Source organism: Lagenorhynchus albirostris, chromosome 5, assembly GCF_949774975.1.
Source record: "Lagenorhynchus albirostris chromosome 5, mLagAlb1.1, whole genome shotgun sequence".
NCBI lineage: Eukaryota > Metazoa > Chordata > Mammalia > Artiodactyla > Delphinidae > Lagenorhynchus > Lagenorhynchus albirostris.
In genome coordinates, this window is record NC_083099.1 from 122,823,519 (window position 1) to 122,847,027 (window position 23,509).

Sequence of the window (23,509 nt, forward strand, 5' to 3'; positions counted from 1 at the left end):
ATATGAATATCACTGGGGGATCATTATTCTCTCTCCCATTCTCTCTCTCCATATGTCTTCCTCATGAATTATTCATTTTCTGCACTAATCTCTGACTCGATGTACTTTAACGTTCAATAGCTGTTCGTGTTCTCTCAGAGTTAATTATCTGACACTTTACATTAAATGTAGAAACCTGACAACCATATAGGTGCCTTTACAAGTGCTCCACACTGATCTTTTTTTTATTATTAATATCATATGTATTATATCTGCATTCATATTAATTGAGAATCTCACCAGAAATTATGATGATTTTTGTTTTAAGAGTTATAGATATATTAAGGAACTGAAGAGGAAAAAAAAATGTTATTTACTCATCTCTTTACCATTTCCTTTTACTCTTCCTCCATCCTTAAAGATTCAGATTTTCCTCTGATATTATTGTCCTCCAGTCTGAAGAAATTTCTTCCCCATTTATTGTAGGTCATATTTGTTAGGGATAGAGTCTATTATTTTTTTTTTTAATTTTCATCTGAAAATGGCCTCTCTGTTATTCCTGATGAATTTTTTTTTCCCCCTGGGAAGAATTCTGGGTTGTCATTTCTTTAAAGATATGGCTCCACTGTCTTCTAGCCCCCTTGGTTTCTGATGATAAATCCGTGGTAATTTGAATTGTTTATCCCTTGTATGCCATGTGTCTTTTTTTTTAATTTTTCTTTTTAAATTTATTTATTTTTGGCTGTGTTGGGTTTTCGTTGCTGAGTGCGGGCTTTCTCTAGCTGCGGCGAGCGGGGGCCACTCTTCGTTGCGGTGCGCGGGCTTCTCGTTGTGGCTTCTCTTGTTGCAGAGCGTGGGCTCTAGGCACACGGGCTTCAGTAGTTGTGTCCCGCGGGCTCAGTAGTTGTGGCTTGCAGGCTCTAGAGCACAGGCTCAGCAGTTGTGGTGCATGGGCTTAGCTGCTCCGTGGCATGTGGGATCTTCCAGGACCAGGGTTCGAACCCATGTCCCCTGCACTGGCAGGTGGATTCCTAACCACTGCGCTTCCAGGGAAGCCCATGTGTCATTTTTCTAAAGCTGCTTTCAAGTTATTTTATTCATCTTTGTTCTTCATAGTTTTGACTAGGATATGCCCAGGTATGGTTTTCTTTGGGTTTATCCTGTTTGAGGTATACTGAATTTCTTGAATCTGTAAATTTTGTATTTGTCAATATATTTGGCAGTTTTTTATCATATGTCTTCAAACATCTGTCCTGTCCTAATCTCTTTTTCATCTCTAGGACTTTACTTACACACATTAGACATTTTGGCTCAAAGATCTCTGAGACACTGTTCAGTTTTATATATCTTATTTCTCATTGTTCTTCAGATTAGATGATTTCTGTTGTTTGCTTTTCAAGTTGACGGATTCTTTACTGCATCATCTCTTTTCTGCTACTGAGTCCATCCAGTGAGGTTTCTCTTTTATTTAAGATATTATTTTTTTAGCTCTAAATTTCTAATTTTTTTCTGTTTTATATTTTTTGTTTCTCTGCTGAGATTTCTTATATATTCATTAATTCTATATGTGTTTTTTCTTTACTTCATGTAACATAGTTAAATTAGCTGCTCTAAAATCTCTATCTGGTAGATTCAACATCTGAATCATCTTGGGATGTGCATATGTTAATTGTCTTTTCCCTTTAGAATTGGTCATATTCTCCTGGTTTGTTGAATGTTGAGAAATATTGCATCGTGTCCTGGACACTGTAAATATTATGTTGTGCAGACTCTGGGTCTTGACAACCATATGGGAGAAATGTATTTTTAAGTAGATAATCACCTCTAAGTTCTGTGTTGCCTCCTGTAATCAGGGATTCACATCTCACAGTTGATTTCTTAATGCCTTTGCTATACATTTTTGTATCTGCTCTATGCATACCAAGCTCAGACTTTAGGCTGAGATTTCTGTGGTTTTATTTACAGAATTATGACGTCTCCTTCTCTGACTCCTGTCTGGGATTACCCCCACAGTATTCAACCTGTATTGGCTTCTTTCCAGCATACCCTCTATATTTCTGGATGTGTTTTAGGTCCAGAATCACTTCGGCGCTCCTTGTCTAGTACCTGCCCTCTAGACAAAGCAATGAGGGTGAAAAAAAACAAAACAAAGAAACTAGTTTTCATTCCCCTCCACAATCCCTGATTTTGTTTACTTTCCAGAAGCCTTAGGGGAGTGTTGTTGTTGTTGTTGTTGTTTTGCTTGATTTGTGCTATTTCTAGTCCTTTTAATTATTACCAGTAGGGGAGCTGGGCTATCACAGGCTTGCCCTGCCATTATGGAAACAGAAAGGTATATATATTCTGCTTTTAAGAAAACTTTGTCATAAGAATTTTTGGTTTCCCTAGTTCCTGGAAACAAGAGTATGAATGTCTTAGTTTCAGTTTTCAGCAATTTTTAATTTATTTCCTCCCTTCATTTTCTTTTCAAATTTTATACTTATTTTTCATAATCATACATCCTTAAAGAAACCATTACCCTGATCAAAAGATTGTTCAATTGCAAAGTCCTGAAAAGTAAGAAGTTGAGCTTCTTTTTTCTCCTGCTGTATATCAATCTTCTGTGTAGTCAATTTTATTTAATTTGACATTTTTATCTATACCCACACTTAATCTACCTAGAAAGTATAGTAAGTTCTACATATGTGAATCATTTCAAATTTTAAATTGAGAGATAGGGGATTTCACTAGAGGTCTAGTGGTTAGGATTCCCCGTGGCCTGGGTTCAGTCCTGGTCAGGGAACTGAGATCCTGCAAGCCCTGCAACGTGGCAAAAAAAAAATTAATAATAATAAATTAAAATAAATAAATAGAGAGATAGGATGGCTTTAGCTGAGTTTTAGAGTTTAGAGGTTCAGAATTTTAATAGTATCCTTTACCTATAAAGGGAATAATTCTCCTGATATAGGCTGAATTTCATGTGAAGCAAAGGAAAATGTTTTATATTTTAAGATTAATAAACACACTATCAAACTTTATTTGTGCATTCTATTGACATGTTTCCTTTTTTGTTTTTTCAATCTTTAAATGAAAGGAGTTTCTCTTGTGGATTTAACCTATACATGAATCCTGTATTTAAGCTATGGCCTCTTGTTTTCTCCCCATGATGAATCTCTTTTAAATATCTGTTACAAATTACTTGAAAATCTCTGACAGTCTAGCTTCCTGTTTGATTAACCCAGACTCTTACAGTATTGCTTCATATGCCTTACTCAAGATGCTCCATTTTTCACAATCAAATTTACTGATGAATTCCAGAATGCTGGGAGCCCAGCTCACTTTTCAAACTTTATGCTACATTTAGCAAGATACAAGTTTGCCCATATATGTGCCCAACCTCTACTGTATTGTAGGTAATGAGATTATTACCTTCTAGGTACTTAACGATAATTTATTAAAACTGAATCATGTAAAAAATGCTTAAAGTGGATGAATATTATGATGAAAATTTATTTATGTTTATATAAATATTCTAGTAAAAGATAAATTTATACTTAAGTAGAAAATAAAATAATTATTCATCTTAATATCATTAATAGCTAAGATTCAGATTTTATTCATGTGGTAGGAGCAGAGTAAATGCCATTATGTTATCTTTTGTCTATAGTTATTATTATTTTTGAGTATGGAATTAAATAATCATTTGGAACATGTGACCATGGTTGTAATTTAAAATTTAGCCTGTTCTTCTCTTTCACTTGCAAGTAACTTCCTTGTTAGTGTCATTGTATTATGAAGGTTGGAACACTTTTTTATGCCTGCAGTGCTACTATTTGTAAAATATCTTATTATCTTCTCATATGAAGACTAGTAGAAATTTTGGTTGGATAGGGCAGCATAACAACCATGATAAATACTTAGCTTATCAAATAAGCTTATTTCTTGATAATTAAAGCCTGTGTTGTTATAAAATAGGATATTTTATTTAGTGACAAATTTATAGTAGTAATAACTTAATGCAATGGCATGTAATACCTTGAAAAGTTATTGATGCAAATAAATATTTGTATGTTAGAAATAGTAAGAATTTTTATTTTCCATCTTTGATTCAAAACAGTACAGAAATTATGAGCATTACAAAGAAATTATACAATGTCACAAAACATTTACCATTTTTTACTATGTGATTCAAGAAACTACAGTGTAATATTGTTAAGAATGAGTGAAAAAGAACTGAGCCATTTATAATTTGATACCAACCACATTTATTATAGTACCACTAAACTTAAGGTGCTTAGGAGATTATCTCTTTTTTTTTGTTCAAAACCTCTTTTGTATTTCAGTTTAAGCAGACTCCTTGGCATCCTGCCAGTTCATTTTCAACATTCCAAAGGCATAACCCTTTCTAAGAAGCATGAGTTGAACTAAAGTTCCAATTTATAAAACAAAGGAGATAACAAGCATGTGATATGTAGTTGAATGCAATAAGCACCGATTACATAGTACATTTGATGGCAATTAAAATCAAGTTTTGTGAGTAGGTACTCATTACTTATTACCTATTAATTAGACTTAATTATTTTATGTGATTCATTTAAGAGTTACATGGTAAAAATGCCTGCTAAGAAATATTGAATTTTTAATTTGCATTTTTTTCTCATTGAGCTCTCTGCACCTGCTTTTATTTCCTGTTAGAGATAATAGCAATATTCAAATGAATTTTCTCCTGTATAAAAGTTGTTAGCAATATCAGAAACCTCTTAAGGATATAGAGATATTAATTAACCTTATAACACATATTCATGTTACTTCTAGACTTAACATGTATTCCATATAATTAATAAAACTTTGTTTTATTGCACAATTATTTCCTCAAGTTTTGCAGTCTTTCAAAATAACTAATTCCAGTAGCATGCTCTGCTACATGTACAGGATGAGGTAGGTAAGATGTGACCATAGTTTTAACATTTAAAGAGAGTATCTCAATAACACTTAGGAAAACTCCTTGTTCATAGCAGACAAACATTTTATATCTGTGATTAAAATCTTGTCTTATGAACATACCCTATACACTCACCATAATACATTTAAATTGTTCAGACTTTAAAGAAGATGGCTTATTTGCAGAAGTAAATTGGTTCTAATGTCAGCAATTATTTAGATTTTATACCCTTCATGATAATTTCAAGGAACATCTGAAAGAAATATAAAGTCTATGTCTACATGCAGAAGATAAGAATAGATCATTAAAAGAGAAAGGTGAAAAAATCTTTTACCGCTCACCTGTATTATTTTAACCCAGACTTTACGTGGACCTCCTGGGGAAATTTGAAATATCACATTCTTCATGTGTACAGATACTATAACTTAGTCTAGTTTTTTTTTTTTTTTTTCTTTTGCATTACACGGGCCTCTCACTGCTGTGGCTTTTCCCGTTGCAGAGCACAGGCTCCGGACGTGCAGGCTCAGCAGCCATGGCTCACAGGCCCAGCCGCTCTGTGGCATGTGGGGTCTTCCTGGACCCGGGCAGGAACCCATGTCCCTTGCATCAGCAGGCGGATTCTAAACCACTGCGCCACCAGGGAAGCCCAACTTACTCTAGTTTTATCACATTTTGTCTGTCTCTGACAGATATAATCTGATTCAGATTAAATTTTGTGAAAATGTACTTCAGATATTATGATGATGAAAAGTTGTTAAGGAATTTTAGGAAATATCTAACCCTTGAGAGGATAAATCTTAGAAATGAACCAATATCAGACAAACAAATGAAATAGTCATTGTGTTTAACTACTGGATTTATCACTACCTCTTGGCACCTGCTTAACCTAATTGTCCCGAAATATCAGTCTCTACATCCAATTTGCCACAGCTTTCTGCCCTTCCTCTGGAATGAAGACCTTATGCAGTGATCTCACTTCCCACTAGTACAGTGAACGTCCTAGCTTGGGCAGCTGTAACTAAATATCTTAGACTGGGAGGCTTTCACAGAACCATTTATTTCTCATGGTTCTGGAGGCTGGAAGGCCGAGATCAGGATGCCAGAATTGTCAGGTCCCTGGTGAGTGCTCTTTTGCTGGTATGTCTTCACATGGCCTTTCCTTGGTGCATGCTCGCAGGAGATATACCTCCTCTCTCTTCCTCTTTCACTAAGGACATTAATCCCATGATGGGGATTTTACTCTCATGACTTCATCTAAAATTAATTACTTCCAAAGGCCCCACCTCCAAATACCATCACATTGAGAATTAGGGATCAACATATCAATTTGGAGGAGATACAAAAATTCATTCATAGGAATGAGCTTTATGTATTGGACAGAGAAGACCACCTCACAGATGGAACTAATGCAGAACTTCACAGGGTGAGGCTGCACATTGCGATCACATCATATCAAGCCTTTACTGACATCACTGAGTTGTGTCTTTTTTTTTTTTTTTTTTTTTTTTTTTTGCGGTACGCGGGCCTCTCACTGTTGTGGCCTCTCCCATTGCAGAGCACAGGCTCCGGACGCGCAGGCTTAGCGGCCATGGCTCACGGGCCTAGTCGCTCCGCGACATGTGGGATCTTCCCGGACTGGGGCACGAATCCATGTCCCCTGCATCGGCAGGCGGACTCTCAACCAAGGCACCACCAGGCACACCACCACCCAGTTGTGTCTTCTTGAAGATCCTGAAAACTGTGCTAAGACCTTGTGACAGACTGCTTACAGTCTGTCTTAGTCTGCTTGGGCTGCTATAATAAAATACCATAGACTGGTGACTTATAAAAAAACAGAAATTAATTTCTCACAGTTCTGGAGACTGGAAGTCTGAGATCAGGGGACCAGCATGTTTGGGTTCTGGTGAGGACCTTTTCCAGTTACAGACTGCTGTCTTCTACTTCTATCCTCATATGATGGAGAGTAGAGCAGAGGAAAAAGCTCTCTCCTGAGTCCTAAGGGCACTGATCCCATTCATGGTAGCTCCTCCCTATGACCTCATCTAATCCTGATCCCCTCTCTAAAGCCACAAGTCCTAATACCATCACACTGCAACATATGAATTTTGTGAAGGCACAAACATTCAGTCCATAACAGGGCTCTCCCACCTTCCTCCCCCTCCTTAGGATGTGGTGCCAGTAGGTTTACCTTGCTGGACTTATTACCTGACACCATAGTCCAGAATAGCATGACCATCCAAAGTTAAGGTACTTAATTCTTGAAAAAGACCAGTCCAACAACTTGAATCCAATCAGCCAGAACTCTGTGGCCATAAATCCTTAAATCCTCTAAATTTCATTATCTAACTTCAGTGTAGCAAAGGCAAGGACAGCTTTTCTTCATACTGTCCATGGGTTGTTGATACCTATCCATGGACTTAAGCCAGCTCACAGTTTGTGATGATGTAAACTAGTTTTTTATATATTGGGCTTTACTAAAATAATGTTTAAATGTCATAGTATTACGAGCTATTCTTAGATTTTAATGAATCTGCTGGGTCTAATCCTAGGACATTGGTCAACTCATTTAAATTACCCAAGCTTTAGTGTCCTGATGTGTAAAGAGGAAAAGATGGATCTAAACTTATTATTTTATGAATTTAAGCATACTAAAGTTAGGATCTTAATTATATTTTTTTCATTCAACAGTATTTATCAGGCATGTATTACACACCAAGCACTTTTTCAGGTGTTGAGCATGTAGAATTATAATAAAGCAAACAAAAACACTTGACTTTATGAACCTTACATTCTAGCAAGGAAAATCAATGATAAAAAAGACAAAATAGGGACTTCCCTGGTGGTGCAATGGTTAAGAATCCACCTGCCAATGCAGGGGACACGGGTTCGAGCCCTGGTCCGGGAAGATCCCACATGCCACGGAGCACCTAAGCCTGTGCGCCACAACTACTGAGCCTGCACTCTAGAGCCCGCGAGCCACAACTACTGAAGCCCAGGCTCCACAACTACTGAAGCCCACGTGCCTACAGTCCGTGCTCCGCAACAAGAGAAGCCACTGCAATGAGAAGCACGGGCACTGTAACGAAAAGTCTGCAACTAGAAAAAGCCCGCATGCAGCAACAAAGACCCAACGCAGCCAAAAATAAATAAAATAAATAAATTTATATTAAGTAAAACAGACAAAATAGCAACATACATAAGAATCAGTGAAAATGGCTAAGGAGAAGAAAATAAAGCCGTGCAGTGAGATACATCATCAGCTAATGTCACAATAAATATACATAATAAACATTCCCAAACTCAGTGACATACAGTAGTAATCTCATACTCAACTGGAACTGACTGACCCAGGTGGTCCTTGAATAGGGAGCTCTGCTTCAAGCAGCAGTGCTTAACTCCATGTTATGGGTCCAGTAACACTTGAAACCAGACCAAAGAGGCAGCAACTGTATGGAAGAAGGCTACACCATGGTGATGGCAGAAGCACAAGAGGACAACTGAATAATGAAAGGACATTTCAAGCGTTTGCTCGTGTCACATTCAAAAAGTCACATGGATAAGCCTAACATCAATCCAGCAGGGAAATGCACTCCTGTCCTACTGGGAGGGCTTTTGGAGAGAATATTCACTGAATAAAATAAGCCGTATCTGAAGTTCATGCCTATGAGTGAAATTTCAGATAGTTAATTTTAAAATAATATTTTGGTTGTAAAAATACGTGTATTTGCACGTTTCTCTAAATTGCTTTAGACTTGCTTGTATAGTCATCGCATATGGAATAAGAAAAAACAACATACTTTTCAAGAAGTTGTTTTAAAGACATTAAAGATGTAAATGACACTTTTGTATCTTCATCTAAGAAGCTTCATAATAATTACTTGATTTCATAATATTTATTGTATAACACTAGAAATAGTGTATTAATAGTGCTTTACAAAGATTCAAAATATTTGAAAGATATAAAATAATGCAATATATCTAGGAAGCTGGAATCTACTTATATGGAACAGCTTAGAAAGTATAAGACAACATATAATTTAATGCACCTATAATTAAATATGTGTCATAGAGATTATACAACTGAGCAGTTATATAAAAGCAGTTCTTTTATACAATAAAGAAAAAAAATCCTCTTAGAAATGTAAAATTTTCCACAGTATCTTAAAGAAGTGGAACCTGAAAATCCCATAATATTGATTCAGTATCTATGCAATTTTAAAACCTGTATGGCTCATTTGACGTACTCTGTTTATTCAGATATATCCCTTTATTTCATATTTATATGGTCATCTGGAGTAAAATGTCCTCTCTCCTTTAGTATTGATGACAAGATAAACTGTTTCTGTCCCAGTGATGAAGATGAAGCCTTGATAAGAGCAATTAACCTCTTTAAACAATTATTTTTATCACTATTAGTATCTCATAATGCTTCATAAGCAGTAGAATTTCAAATAGTTCTTGTTAGATACAAATAATTCCATGACAATCCTGTTTGTTTAGGAAATTTTGATTTTTCTTGGACCTCCTAAAAAAGTCTTTTAAGGTAATAAGAGCAATTACCAATGCAGTCAGTTCAATACCATAAAAGGTAGCCTATTTTTGATACTTTTATATTTTTCTGTGATTTTCTCAGACTTCATAATGTGACTAATTTTTGCTTCCAGTACTCTTGAGTCATCAGTGCTAAAACAATTGATTTAAACATTTTTCTTGCCCTGAGCAATATTCCTCAATATGATTGCTTATTTTATTCATTTAAAAAAGATCTTTATATTAGGTCTTTACTCAAAAATAAGAATTAGATGTGTAAAAATTCCAGCTCGTATCCTAATAAACCAAGATAAAAATTTCATTTGAATATATGTACATTTATTTTGAAATTTTATTTAAAATGTTTTGATTTCACACAACTACATGTTCTTTCCCAGAACGAGTAAAAACTTTTCCACTATAATGTAATGTCCACAGAGACAAACCTAATTTTTTCTAACATCTCTCTTTATTCTGAAGAAAAAAGAAACACATATTTGTGATTTTTCGGAAGCTCTTGGGGAAATCCCAAAGATGTTTTTGCATGTAATAGACATTCTAAAATGTTTACTTTGTTTTTTTTTTCTAAGTTTAGAGTTCTACTTTGGGAAAGCAAAATCAAAGTCACTTTCACAGATTTGTTCACTTGGTGAATTAAAATTGTAGGTGACTGAGAGACTATGTGGTTACCTATTTAATTAAACTGTCAATAAACTTTTTAAAATAAACAAAAAAGGTTAAGAAAATGCTTCCTTGATTAATTTTTGTTATCTATGGTGTTTTTCATTCACACTATGGTTTACAATGGGTTCTTGCTTCTATATACTTTTAATTTAATTTAACTGACTTCTAAATCTAATTTAATTTAACTGATTTTTAAAACTATCAATTATTTGTAATATAAATGTTGTACATAATAGTATAGGACCAGCTGCTTTATATTTATTGGCAGTATATTCATCGTGGGGAAATCAAAAAAAAAGAAGAGTACACATTTTTTAGCTCAAAAAAAAAATGCTGTTAAAAGAGGAAACTCATATCAATAAACTGCTATTTTAGGAGAGGCTGTACATTTTTTGGTTTCATTTACTATGATTCAATGCTCTGAAAAGGTATCACATATGATTCATTTCTAATCATAACTTGAATTGCTTTATTTATTCCATCTGCACAAATTATTTTGCTCGATTATGTAAAAAATTAAATTTTGGTGATAGTTTATCACCCCTTTAAGTAAAATAGTGTTCTAATTAAGTATGCATTAAAGATATAAAATATTTGTCAACATAAACAATAGTTAAGCAGAAAGAAGTTGTGATCTAAGTCCTATTAAATAATACTGTGGTTGTTCGAAAGTTAAAAATATGTGCCAATTTGTTACCAATTTTCAATTAAGAGACCTAAAGGGATGTAGAAAAGGTTTATATAATTACTTACTTTTCAGTCTTTCAGTTAAAAGGGGATAAATTTAAAGGTTAAATGGTGATAATAATAATAATAATGTGATCTCATTGTGATTAAATTTGCTAATTATATAACATGCTTAAAATAATAACTAAGTCATAAGCACCATGTTAGCTGTTATCATCATCATTATTTCCAGTCTTGTTTTTATTAGGATGATGATGATGATGATGATGATGATGATGATGATGTTGATGTTGATGATGTGATGATGATGAAGACAATAATACTGAGTTTTTCTTGCTTGTTTTCTACTGTTGTGACCTAGTCATTGCATTATGCATAAAATAAGCAACATTCTAGAATGCACAATCAAGGACTTTAAGATACAATAGTGGAAGTGTTTTTATTTGCTTTTGATTTTTTTTTTAAGTCATCAGGGTTTGATAGACTTGGGGAGTTTAAGAAATGAATTAAATTTGTGGAGCTATTTTATTTTATTTTATTTTATTTTATTGCAGTATGCGGGCCTCTCACTGTTGTGGCCTCTCCCGTTGCGGAGCACAGGCTCCGGACGCGCAGGCTCAGCGGTCATGGCTCACGGGCCCAGCCGCTCCGCGGCATGTGGGATCCTCCCGGTCCGGGGCACGAACCCATGTCCCCTGCATCGGCAGTCGGACTCTCAACCACTGCGCCACCAGGGAAGCCCTGTGGAACTATTTTTACCTCATATAAAATTAACAACCTAGACATGAAATTAAATCACTAGATAAACAATTTACATTTTACTTATAGTTTTCTTTTCAATTTTAATGATAGTGACCAACTTTAAATTTGTTTGACATTAATAAGCACAAATTACATAAGTTACAGAATGTGCTACTGCTAAATCAGATTCTGAAGGAACTAATATTATTGTTATTTGTAAAATGACTTTAACACTGTATATCTGTATGACCAATCATCCTTCTTTTGATAATTCAGAATTTTTTATGAAAGAGATTCACTTAAGCTTTGTATCCTAAATTTACACATGAAATTGTGCATAATAATAATAATAATATAATCTTTAAAATACTGTAGCCTTTTCTGGAGATTTCAATTATATAAAGCAACAATAGGGAACAGAATAGCCATAAGTAGTACAATACTTTTATTAGTATTTGTATGTATGCTTTATGGAGGAAAGAGATTAGGACAAGAGAAAAGAACAGTAATAGTAGAAGGAGGAATAATTCACCTTACTTATGATCAAACTTTTCTTATGATCAGTAGAAAAGTTAAACAGTGATTTAATACTTAAATCACTAACAACAAATTAAAGAGAAACCCAGAATATGCTAAGAAGTCACATATAGGTATATCTTAATATAAATGACACTTATGACTCCAGAGTTATAAAATATGCTGAGATTTATGCATAACTTGGCTGTTCAAATTTAGTACAGAAAATGCACACCCAGTGCTATGGTTAGTTGGCAGTAAGCACACATCTAATTTAGTATTCCGTGTAACCATTAGAATTCCCATGACACATGGACTGAACCCAGTTAATTGCCATAGCTGATTCTGCATATGAGTGAACATACAGTAGAACTGAATCTATTAAATTATTAATTGAATTATCCTCTAAATGTGCCAAAGGATATATTAGTTTTCATTCCCTTGGTAGTTTCCTTCTGCATAAATTAAATGCGAAAATTCAATGACTGAAAAAAGTGTAAAAAAAAAGTGTCAAGGTATTTTAGACATTTGAAAGAAAAAACATATGCAGTTAATTCTTAGCTAATTTAAAGGGCTGGCTTCTTCACAAAATAGGCAATAAGAGTCTGTGAAAAGCAAGGTATTACTGTAGATTAACACAGGATTGAAGTACTAAGTTCTGTGATGTTAGGAGAGTCAAGCAAACATTGGCACACTTTTCTTCCTCTGTTAAATGGAGTGATAGTATCTAGAATACATACTTGTCCTGGGTTTTCATTCATTGAGTTAACTATAATTTACTGAGTATCTACTGAGTGTCAAATATAAATTCAGGTGCTGTACAGACTGTGAGAAAAGCAACATCATCCTTATTCTCATGGAACTTATGTTTTAATTAGGGGGATGGAACACACACAACCACATTAAGATGAAATATACAAAAAAGTGATTAGACGGGGTACAAAGGACTGAAAGCAGGAAAGAGTCAGGGATGGTTAGGGTTTAAGGAACAAAGTTAATTTGGATCTGGATGGAGACAAGGTCACAGAAGTAGGCATAGGCCAGCTAGTGTCGAACTTTATAAACCATCATAAATGTTTTTGATTTAAGAGGTGTGAAAAGAATCTTTCGGAAAGGTTTAAGCATTATCTTAAAATAGAAACTAGTAGGCCAGTAAGCCAGTAAGGATGGGGTTTCTAAAATTGACCAGGTAATGAATATGGCTTTGACCAGATATATAATAGCATGGAGAGAAGCAAATGGTATCTTTATATACTGTGATTTATGGTGAGGAATGAATGTCAAAACTTTTAAAATCGAAGATTCTATTACAAAATAAAAGTATTGTTGCTAGTATTTGTAGTTCTTAAACTTTAATATTAAAGAAAAATTTGAAAATTTTATACCATGAAGTATGATGACTACAAGAGAGGACAGTGTTTTCACTGAAGTCTGTAAATTTTCTGGAGAGCATGCAAGACAGATTTGCTGTAATCCCAATACTGTTTTACAAGGACCATACATATTTATGTTAACAATATGATTTTAAAAGACTTAAATTTATTTTTCATTGATTGTAAAGCTTACCCTAATAATGCTTTTCAATTTTATTCACAAAATGGATAGTACTGTAGATAGTGAGGTTGTAAAGTGAGCTGCCTGATTTAATTAATTATGAACCTGTAAAAATTCAAGTAAAAGATTTTTATATTTCAGTTCCCACAGCTTGTGTTGTGTTTTGTGATCAGCTCCAGCCTTCTCACGCACCGGCAGAATACAGGAATCCAGCTAGCACTCAGCAAGAGCTAAAACAGGTCACAGGTACCAACCACCCTGTGTTTTCAGGAAAAAAGAAAAAAGAAAAAAAGACTTCAGAGCCTCAGAGGAAATGACAAGAGAAGGTGAAAAGATTGTATTAAGCAAGTAATCAAGTCAGCAAATCCTGTATAGTGACAGGAATGCAGTGATGACTGCTGTCAGCTCTAAGTCTCAGTAATAAGGAGAGAAAGAGAAACAGAGAGAGAGAGAGGAAAGGAAAGGAAAGGAAAGGAAAGGAAAGGAAAGGAAAGGAAAGGAAAGGAAAGGAAAGGAAAGGAAAGGAATAAAATAAGATAGGGCATTTATCAGAGCAGGAGTAACTCAGCATCAAGTCTGAAGGCAGTCTTAAAAGTTTCTTTAACGTCTCCTGATGTGCCTGGAATATGAGTTTCCTGGTTCCAACTTTGAGGAAGTGACAGATTCAGATCCTGACAAGCTTTGCTGTTTCTTCTTAGGTGGCAACTTTAAATAGAGATTTAGTCAAGGTCATGGATAGAAGTATGTTGAAATGCTCTAGTCTATACAGCTACCATTTAATTAAATCTAAATAATGTCTCCTTAGATCTTTCCATTGTGATAATAGCAAAGAGAACACAGTTCCTTGATTTTTAAAGTCTGTGTTCACTTTACATCCAATTTTACAAAATCTCCTTCTTACAATCTATGCAGTAATATGTACATTTTTATTAATCATATAACCATTAAGTAGAAGATATGGAAGCCTAAAAATAATCTACTTTCCAATATTTTCACCACCTAGGACCTCTTGTATTATTTTCTCTTGTGAATTCTCTGGTTTTAAAGATATTAACTTATTAAAATGATATTTAGTAAAGTGGGATTATTCTTCATTTTCATTATATATTCATGAATACATATATATATTCAATATATTCAATACCTATATATATATTCATATGAGTACATGTACCAGAGACTAAAAAACATGAAACAATTAGCATTACCCAAGAGATTTATATAATTCTAGCCAAAAGCAAATGTCACCTTTTATATGGTTCACTGCCAAAGATAATATTTACCAATATGTGGTAAATATAATATTGATAAATATTATAACTCTCTCTACATTTTTAAAATTTGTGCCAGACTCACGTTTTCTATGTTAGTAGATTCTTAGAGATTAAGGAAACCAGTTCAACTCAATAATTGTATAATAAAAAAGAAAGAAAGAAAAGAAAACCTAAAGTCCAAATTAATAAACAGAAAACAAAGGTAACTTCATTGTTATCTGGCAGAGGTGGAACTTAAATTCAATGGCAGGCCTGAAGCTATTTCTAATACAGTATTTTACTTATAAGCAGCAACTGCAAAATTCTCTTTTCCAGTGTAGTTCATCCACTATTGTGTGTGTGTGTGTCCAGATTCTGATTGTAAGACTTGTGACAATCCATGGGAAGCACTTAGCACTGTGTTCAACACATTTCATGTGCTCACAAATGTTAGAGGTTAAAATTCATACTCTTTCGGGAAGATTTCCCTGTGCCTCCTCTGCACATCCTAATTAGGGCCAATGCTAATGCCTTTTGAGACAGGAACCTTATGCATTCCACTTTAATTGTGCTATGCATTGCCTTGCGGTATAGTTATTTATTTTTGCATCTGCCTGATCCACTAGAAAGGATTCCCTGTTGGCCTGAATTCTCCACACTTAAACAGTGCTTAGTATAAAATAGACACACAATAATAATTTTGGATAATTAGTGCAGTGACTGCCCTTCCCAGAGGTTCACATTCAGAATATTTAAGAGGAAGCCTTAGGCATCTGATTCTTTCCCCTATAAACTCAAAGTACGCTGTTGAGGAAAAGCCAGGGTGACAAAACCTTTATAGCTAAACAATTATATCCAGCATTTGCTAAGGGCTTAGTGTCAGTAGACACAAACTTTGATATTATTTTGATTAAAAATGTGTAATCAGTTCAATCATTAATATTTAGAAAATTTTTACTATTTTGTTTTGCAAGGCACCTTACGATAGCAGTGTTTGAAATGGATGATGGAATAAATGGAAAAATAAACAGTTAAAATATCAAACCAAATACAACCAAAACATAAACAAAATGCAAATTACTCTCAATATCCTATAGAAAATACTTAAATTTTAAACCAGTTATTGTAAGAGTAAGGTATGTAGAAAAAACAGAATTGCATCACCCTTTTCATGGTAACATGGATCTAATTTAGAAATTCAAATAAAAATAAGGCCATTGTTTAAGGGATCGAGTACAATATATGATACCACTATACTGTCAGAATTAAAGATGAATTTAGCTTTCTTGAAAACATAAGAAAAAATATAATACTGTTTTTTTTTCTCTCAAGCATATTACTTCATGTGCAGTGACTTAAATTTTTAAAACATGAAAATTAAAGCATTTACAATTTAATTCTGAATAATTAATGTCTCCCCAAAAATAAAACAGGTAACTCAAAATTCCCCTGAAATAATGCATATTTGTGTTCACTGTAGAATGAATTCATATATATATGAATATACGAATATACATATATATTCATTTACATATGAAAGAATCAGAATTTCACTACTGAGAAAGGTGCAGAATGAGAAACATGCTAGTATTTATGTTTGACATTTTTAGAATATGGAAGATATTTTTGCAGCTATATCTAGCATTTTTTGCTATATCCTATGTATGGTATTTTTATTAACAAAATCCCCTTAGTCTTCATTATAGTCTAGAGCATTCTTTTAATAGGGGCAGTATATACTCAAGTAAAATACATGTGAAATATAATTTAACAAAATATCTATAAACTGTAACTATCAGGTTCAGATATGAAGACACCATACTCAAATTGGCGATTGCCCAGCACATGTTGGAATTAACAATGATGGAAACAATGTAATATATTTTCACATCTTAATGTTTCAACAGTGATTTGGAAACAGATAATAACCTAATTTATTAATCAATATCCTAATAAGTTGAATATTGAGCTCTACTTGGGAAATTCCTGTGAATTTTCTTGATGTAAAAATTATATAGTAAATTCATTTTTAAATAAAAAATATAAGTGTTTTAAAAGGCAATTATATTTTAAGATATTAGTAAATATGCCCACTTGGGGATGAAATTTATTTTTTATTGAGCTGTCAGATGATAGCTTCCATTTACTTTAGGCAATTGTTTTTTTTTGTTGTTTTTTTTTTAGTGCAAGAATTTACTTGTCATGATCAAGAGCAAAAGTACTATGAGTTAGCGTATTCATAATTTCTTAATCACAAGAAAGCTAGACAGCACTATTTTAAAATTACCTTTGAAATACAAATATTGTATATAAGCAGTAACCAAATTAACTTTATACACTAGATTATATTTCTTATTAATTCAAAATAGATGGTATATTAAAGTTACCAAACTGGAATCTAGGGGATTGTCTTTGACTTTCTGATATGGAAACAATGTGTTATCTCTCTGCTCACAATCTTAAACTTATAGTTTATTATTTCAGTTTTTTGTGTCTTGTTGCTGAGATTGATGTAAACATACCTGTGAATTATCTCAAGTTACCTTCAGTTATAAAATAAATAATCTTGAGAGAACATATATAATAGAGTAAAACTCCAAGATGGTGAGGGAAACTTCTCTTTCATGTTCAATGTTTGATTCCCAATACCCAGAAGAGAACATAGAATGAAATCAGGAAATATTTGTAAAATGTAAATTATACAACTAGGCAAAAATATATTTTATTGTCTTCTTGTCCTGGTTCTTCTTTTCCTCCTCCTTTCTTCCCATCCTCCCTCCCTCTCCCTCTTTCTCTTTCTCCTACTCTAGTTTTAGATTATATTTTTTCATATGTAAGATTAATTTTCCTGAGTTTTTATCTAAGCACTGTTTATTCAAGAATATTTTGCCAAAACATGGTTCTAGCCATAAAATCCAGGGTGGGGAAAATGACTGGCATTCCCCAGAATATATTTCTTTTTATATCTTAGCTTCTTGTACATCAGCATGGAAATTGGAAAACTGATGATTTTAATTATCTCACATTCTTGGCATCACCTGGACATAAGTGGGTGTACTAATGTGCAGTGTTTTCACTAAAATCATTCTAATCCGCATTAAATGTTTACTTTATTGCTTAAATATAGTATACAGAACATAATAAAATGCTTCCTTGGTTACTTGTTATAATCACTTCAAACATTAATTACAATGTTGAGTAACATTGTTAATGATCTATAGAAACTAGTCCCTGAAAATATATTTATACTTAGTAATATAATAACTGGCATAGCAGTATGATTTCATGAAATGAATATAAAAAGCCAGACTGTGATCTTGGTTCTGCCACAGCCTTCCCAAGTATCCTAGAACAAAGTTTCTCATATGTAAAATAGAGATTCCCATGTTCCTTTCCAGATATTAGATCTTATGAGATCTGTCCAGTTCTGCAGAACTTATAATGACCATGTGCACAAGTGTTGCAAGTTTAGCTTGGTTCACATTTAGATACTATAAATACAAAGATCTCTTCTTCTTGCAATGAGAACTTGGTGAATTCACTCAGTTGGGTATAAATCTCCCATCTTTCCTGTCTGAAAGTCTGGTTGGGGTATACTTTTTATTGTGTGTGTGATACATTTAAAAAATAATTCTAACTCTAACGAACACTTCATGTGTACAAAATTACAGAAAACAACTCAATGGTTCTTATCAGGGTCACATTTGCTTCAGATCTGTCTTTGTCATTTCCTCTTAAAGAGAGGGAAGCAAGTATTTTTGTTTGTTTTTAATTACCTTTCATGGGAGTACCCTTTCTTTTGTCAAAGAGAAATTATTCTGACACTTGTTAAAAATGGCAAGCAAAACTTTATTCAAAACTCTTGCAGTAGGGGTCAAGACTGCTGCAATGGAGCAGAAAGATTAAACACAACTCTGAATACAAGGACAAGTAGGGATTTATAGCCAATGAGCAGAATGACAAGAGTCAATGGATGGAAAATTACTAACAGGAACTTGATTAAATTTCAAGGATAATGTTATTCTTATTAAACTGGCCTAATAGGATTCTTGCAGGCCATGGGCATAGACAGTAAGGAGCTTGAATGGCATATTTGGAATTTGTTACTTTTCAAGTTTCTCTTATTTTTCTTCTCAACTCTTCTCAGATAAAAAATTTGTTCTTCCAATAAAGTTATTTATATTCATTATAATTTGTAAAATATTTTAATTTGGAAGTTAATATGATTGAGGGGACATACAGTACCTTAAGAGATGTTTCCATAACTTTATAGTTCATGTAGTCAGAAATTAATTTTCCCAATGCATAGAATACAGGGCACAAAACCCAGACAAAGAATGCAAAGAATGCAACTTCAAGGTGAAACTTTGTTTATGCCTATCTTCCTATCTGCATATATATATATCTCATCAATTCTGATCTTTGCACAGTTCTACTCATGGCATATTCCTCTTCCTTCTTCTAGGCTTTTTGTTTTTCTTTTTAACTGCCAAAATGTATTTCCTCCATACAACATTTCAAGCCTCTCATGATGTGAAAGCCTTACTCTTCTGAAAAGGCCTAATTTTCTGAAAATTACAATTTTGGGTTTACCAACCCGAGATCCGGCTACATTTGTTTAGCCTGAAGTCTTCACGTGTTGCCTCTGCCAGAGGCACATCCTTTTCCAAGAAGTGACCCAATATCAATTGTTCGATTTCATTAACATGCCAACCTTGTGGCAGTGACTACGGCTGCCTTGCTACTGGTTTGATATTTACAAAGCATACAATGTACAGGAATTTAGTTTCTGTTTTATTGTAGAGAGGAGTTATCAGTACTTTCCTGCCTCACACCTCAAATACATTTTTAAATGTAGCTTTCAGTATAGCATGTTTTGCCTGTAGCACGTTTGCATGCAGCATCAGTAATTCCAAATTAAATTCCCACTGAGATCATCAGGCAAGCAATTAGTGGCAATTGCTTGTTTTTACGGAAAAGCCAAATTATGCCCTAAGTTTATGGTTAAGTTATAATAATATCATACACACAGATGCTATATTGCGGACAGAGTAGACTGTGAGTCAGGTATTAATAGTTACATTAATGTGTGTGATTTTCATATTGAGGTATATATATTATATGCAAATACATTATTTATAAACCTCTCTCTAGCATATTATAATGCTAAAGAGGTTATAGTTCATATAGATTAAGCAATAATAAAATATCTTATAGATAGAGCTACAGCTAGAAATGGATATAGATATAGCTTAACTTTTGACTTTGAATATCGGGAAGTTTGGCTTCTCTTACGGTTGCACCCTAATTAGTTATACATTCTTAGGTTTTGCACTTAAGCTTCCCAGGTCTTGAAAAAGTTTTTTCTTTCCTTTTCTCCTTGAAAATACCTTCTGTTCAATTTAACTGAACCACTGAATTAAAAATTAACTGACAGTTTAATATCCAGTAAATTTAATGTACAGTTTTAGAGAACCAAGTAAGCATCTTACATTGTGTAAGCCATCAGGTGTATAATTGTGACCAAGACAAATCTTATTTTATTAAAGTATAATTGACTTACAATATTTCATTAGTTTCAGCTGTACAACATAGTGATTTGATATTTTTACACATCAGGAGAAGATCACCAGGATAAGTCTAATTATCACCATAAAAATTACTACTAGATTATTACTACTGTCTATATTCCTCAGGCCATCCATACACACATTACATTCTTGAGACTTATTCATTTTATAACTTGAAGTTTGTTCCCCTTAATCTCCTTCCCCATGGCAACTGAAAATTTTTTCTCTGTATCTATGAGTCTGTTTCTGTTTTGTTATGTTTGTTTATTTGTTTTGTTTCTCAGATTTCACATGTAAGTGAAGTCATATGGTAATTGTCTTTTACTGTCTGACTTACATCACTTAGTATACTACCCTCTAGGTTCATACATGTTGTCACAAATGGCAAGATTTCATTTTTTTTATGGCTGAGTTATATTTCATTTTGTGTATATATATATATATATATATATATCTCAATACCATATCTTCTTTTTTTTTTTTTTAAACGTAGTCAATTTTATTCTCCTTAAAGCACAAAATAGAGTCTTTGGTTGTACAAACATCACTAGTTACAGTCTTACCAGGAGGTCCCGGCTGGGGTCGGGCTGTTAGTCAGCGGCCAGAACTCCTGAAGGGACCTCTTTTTTTTACATTTTTGTTTGGAGTATAATTGCTTTACAATGGTGTGTTAGTTTCTGCTTTATAACAAAGTGAATCAGTTATACATATACATATGTTCCCATATCTCTTCCCTATTGCGTCTCCCTCCCTCCCACCCTCCCTATCCAACCCCTCCAGGCGGTCACAAAGCACCCAGCTGATCTCCCTGTGCTATGCGGCTGCTTCCCACTAGCTATCTATTTTACGTTTGGTAGTGTATATGCCTGTCTCTCGCTTTGTCACAGCTTACCCTTCCCCCTCCCCATATCCTCAAGTCCATTCTCTGGTAGGTCTGTGTCTTTATTCCTGTCTTACCCCTAGGTTCTTCATGACATTTTTTTTTTCTTAAATTCCATATATATGTGTTAGCATATGGTATTTGTCTTTCTCTTTCTGACTTAATTCACTCTGTATGACAGACTCTAGGTCTATCCACCTCATTACAAATAGTTCAATTTTGTTTCTTTTTATGGCTGAGTAATATTCCATTGTATACATGTGCCACATCTTCTTTATCCATTCATCTGATGATGGACACTTAGGTTGTTTCCATCTCTGGGCTATTGTAAATAGAACTGCAATGAACATTTTGGTACATGACTCTTTTTGAATTATGGTTTTCTCAGGGTATATGCCCAGTAGTGGGATTGCTAACAGCTGGGTTAAACGACTTGAGGCAAGGGTGGCGTTGGAGCTGGCAGGGACCCCACCCCAATATACCATATCTTCTTTATCTGTTAAACCCGTAAGATTCAGAATATTTGGTGGAGAAACAATCATATATCAATAGATCATTCAAATTTCTATGATCATGCTGAGGAAGAACATAGGATCTGTGGGAACACAAAGTAAGGGAACTAACCCACAATTGAAGGTTGTGGAAAGGCTGTGTTAAGTTAGCGTGGAGCTTAGTTTTGAATGCAGCCAGGTAAACGGAAGGACAGACACATTGCAGCTAAGGGAAAACCATAAGCAGATACATCTGTGTAATATTAGCACACTTAAGTGCCAGTATGTGTCACTATTTATCTGATCCTCTTTTGTGGGACATTAAGTTGTTTTGAGATTTTGTTATTAAAATAACAATGTGCTAAAAGTCCTGTATATTAACATTTGATAATATTTCTACTTATTTCTCTGGAGAGATATCTAAGACTAGTTTGCAGAATCAAGATTACAAAGTTTTTTTAAGGCTTTTATGTTCCTGAGGAATTGTCCCAAATATATTCTCCTCAATAATGTATGATAAAGTCCACATCACCAACACATTGCTAGCAGTGAATATTATAATATTCCTGGGTTGAATAGAAATTCAGTGGACCCTAGTTAAAATTGCCCCAGATTCACATACCACGCCTACAACTTTGTACTAGAATAAGCTTGATAGCTCTTACTCCGGATCCCTCATGCTTATGACAAAGTAACACCTTCCTCACAAAGTCATGAAAAAGATGAAATGAAATAAAATGTATAAGCTTATTGTCATATAGAAAGCATTCAATAAACATTTCATGCTTCTATGTGAGATTGGCATTTAAAACATACAGTAAAACATGTATAGGACAATAATATTTAAATAATTATTTGTGCGTTTGTACTGGAGATTATAATTCTTATATTACATATCTGATATATAATCTGTTGATATAACAAAATTGGTAGAAGATCATCTTTAAGTAATTTGAGTAGTAAAACAAAAGGTTTAATTTAGGCAGTTTGAAATTGATAACTTATGAGGGATATTAAGTTTTAAATAGTTAATATTAGTAGCAACAATAATCAGTATAAATACCAGCAATGTTTTAGCTACCACTTAAGAGTATGTTATGTAGAAATTTGTAAAATGAATCCTCTCAATTATACAGTCAAGATATTGAGACTCAGAGAAGTTATGGTTGCTTGGCATTTGGGGTATGTCATAGTTCTTGAATGGAACACGACTAAAAACCGTGTCTGTGTCTTCAAAATTAGGTTTCTTCAATAAAATGATATAATGCATTTATAATGTATTTTCTATTTTCTCTTACCTATCATTACAGAGGTCTGGTGTAGGGGCCTGACAGTTGACACAGCATTATAGAAACTGATTAATATTCAAATTAAATTAAACATACCTGGTTATTAAAAACTGGAAATGACATTTCAGGAAAATATTTGTTGTTTAGTTGTGATATTGCCATTTCAATTTAGATTTTATATCTGCCTTAAAATATTTTATAGAAGAAATTATATGACTAGGACAAAGTTAAAAAAATGACACAAGACCACAAATTTTGTTTTATCCTAAACTCTCACTTTATGAGTTGTTTCAGAAATATATTTCACATATGTAGAGAGCCATTAATTTACTTCATGGAAATTTTTGTCAGATTATTAAAAGCAAACAACTTTGAGTGTCAATATTTCATATTTTAATAATTGGCTGACTGAAT

At 33.7% G+C, this 23,509-nt stretch overlaps 1 protein-coding gene across 1 annotated transcript in view; it reads left to right on the top strand.

Moving 5' to 3' along the window:
* The window catches only part of NCAM2 (neural cell adhesion molecule 2), a 204,139-nt gene that overhangs the window by 78,380 nt on the left and 102,250 nt on the right, over window positions 1-23,509 (top strand). The gene's annotated exons all lie outside the window — the stretch shown is intronic.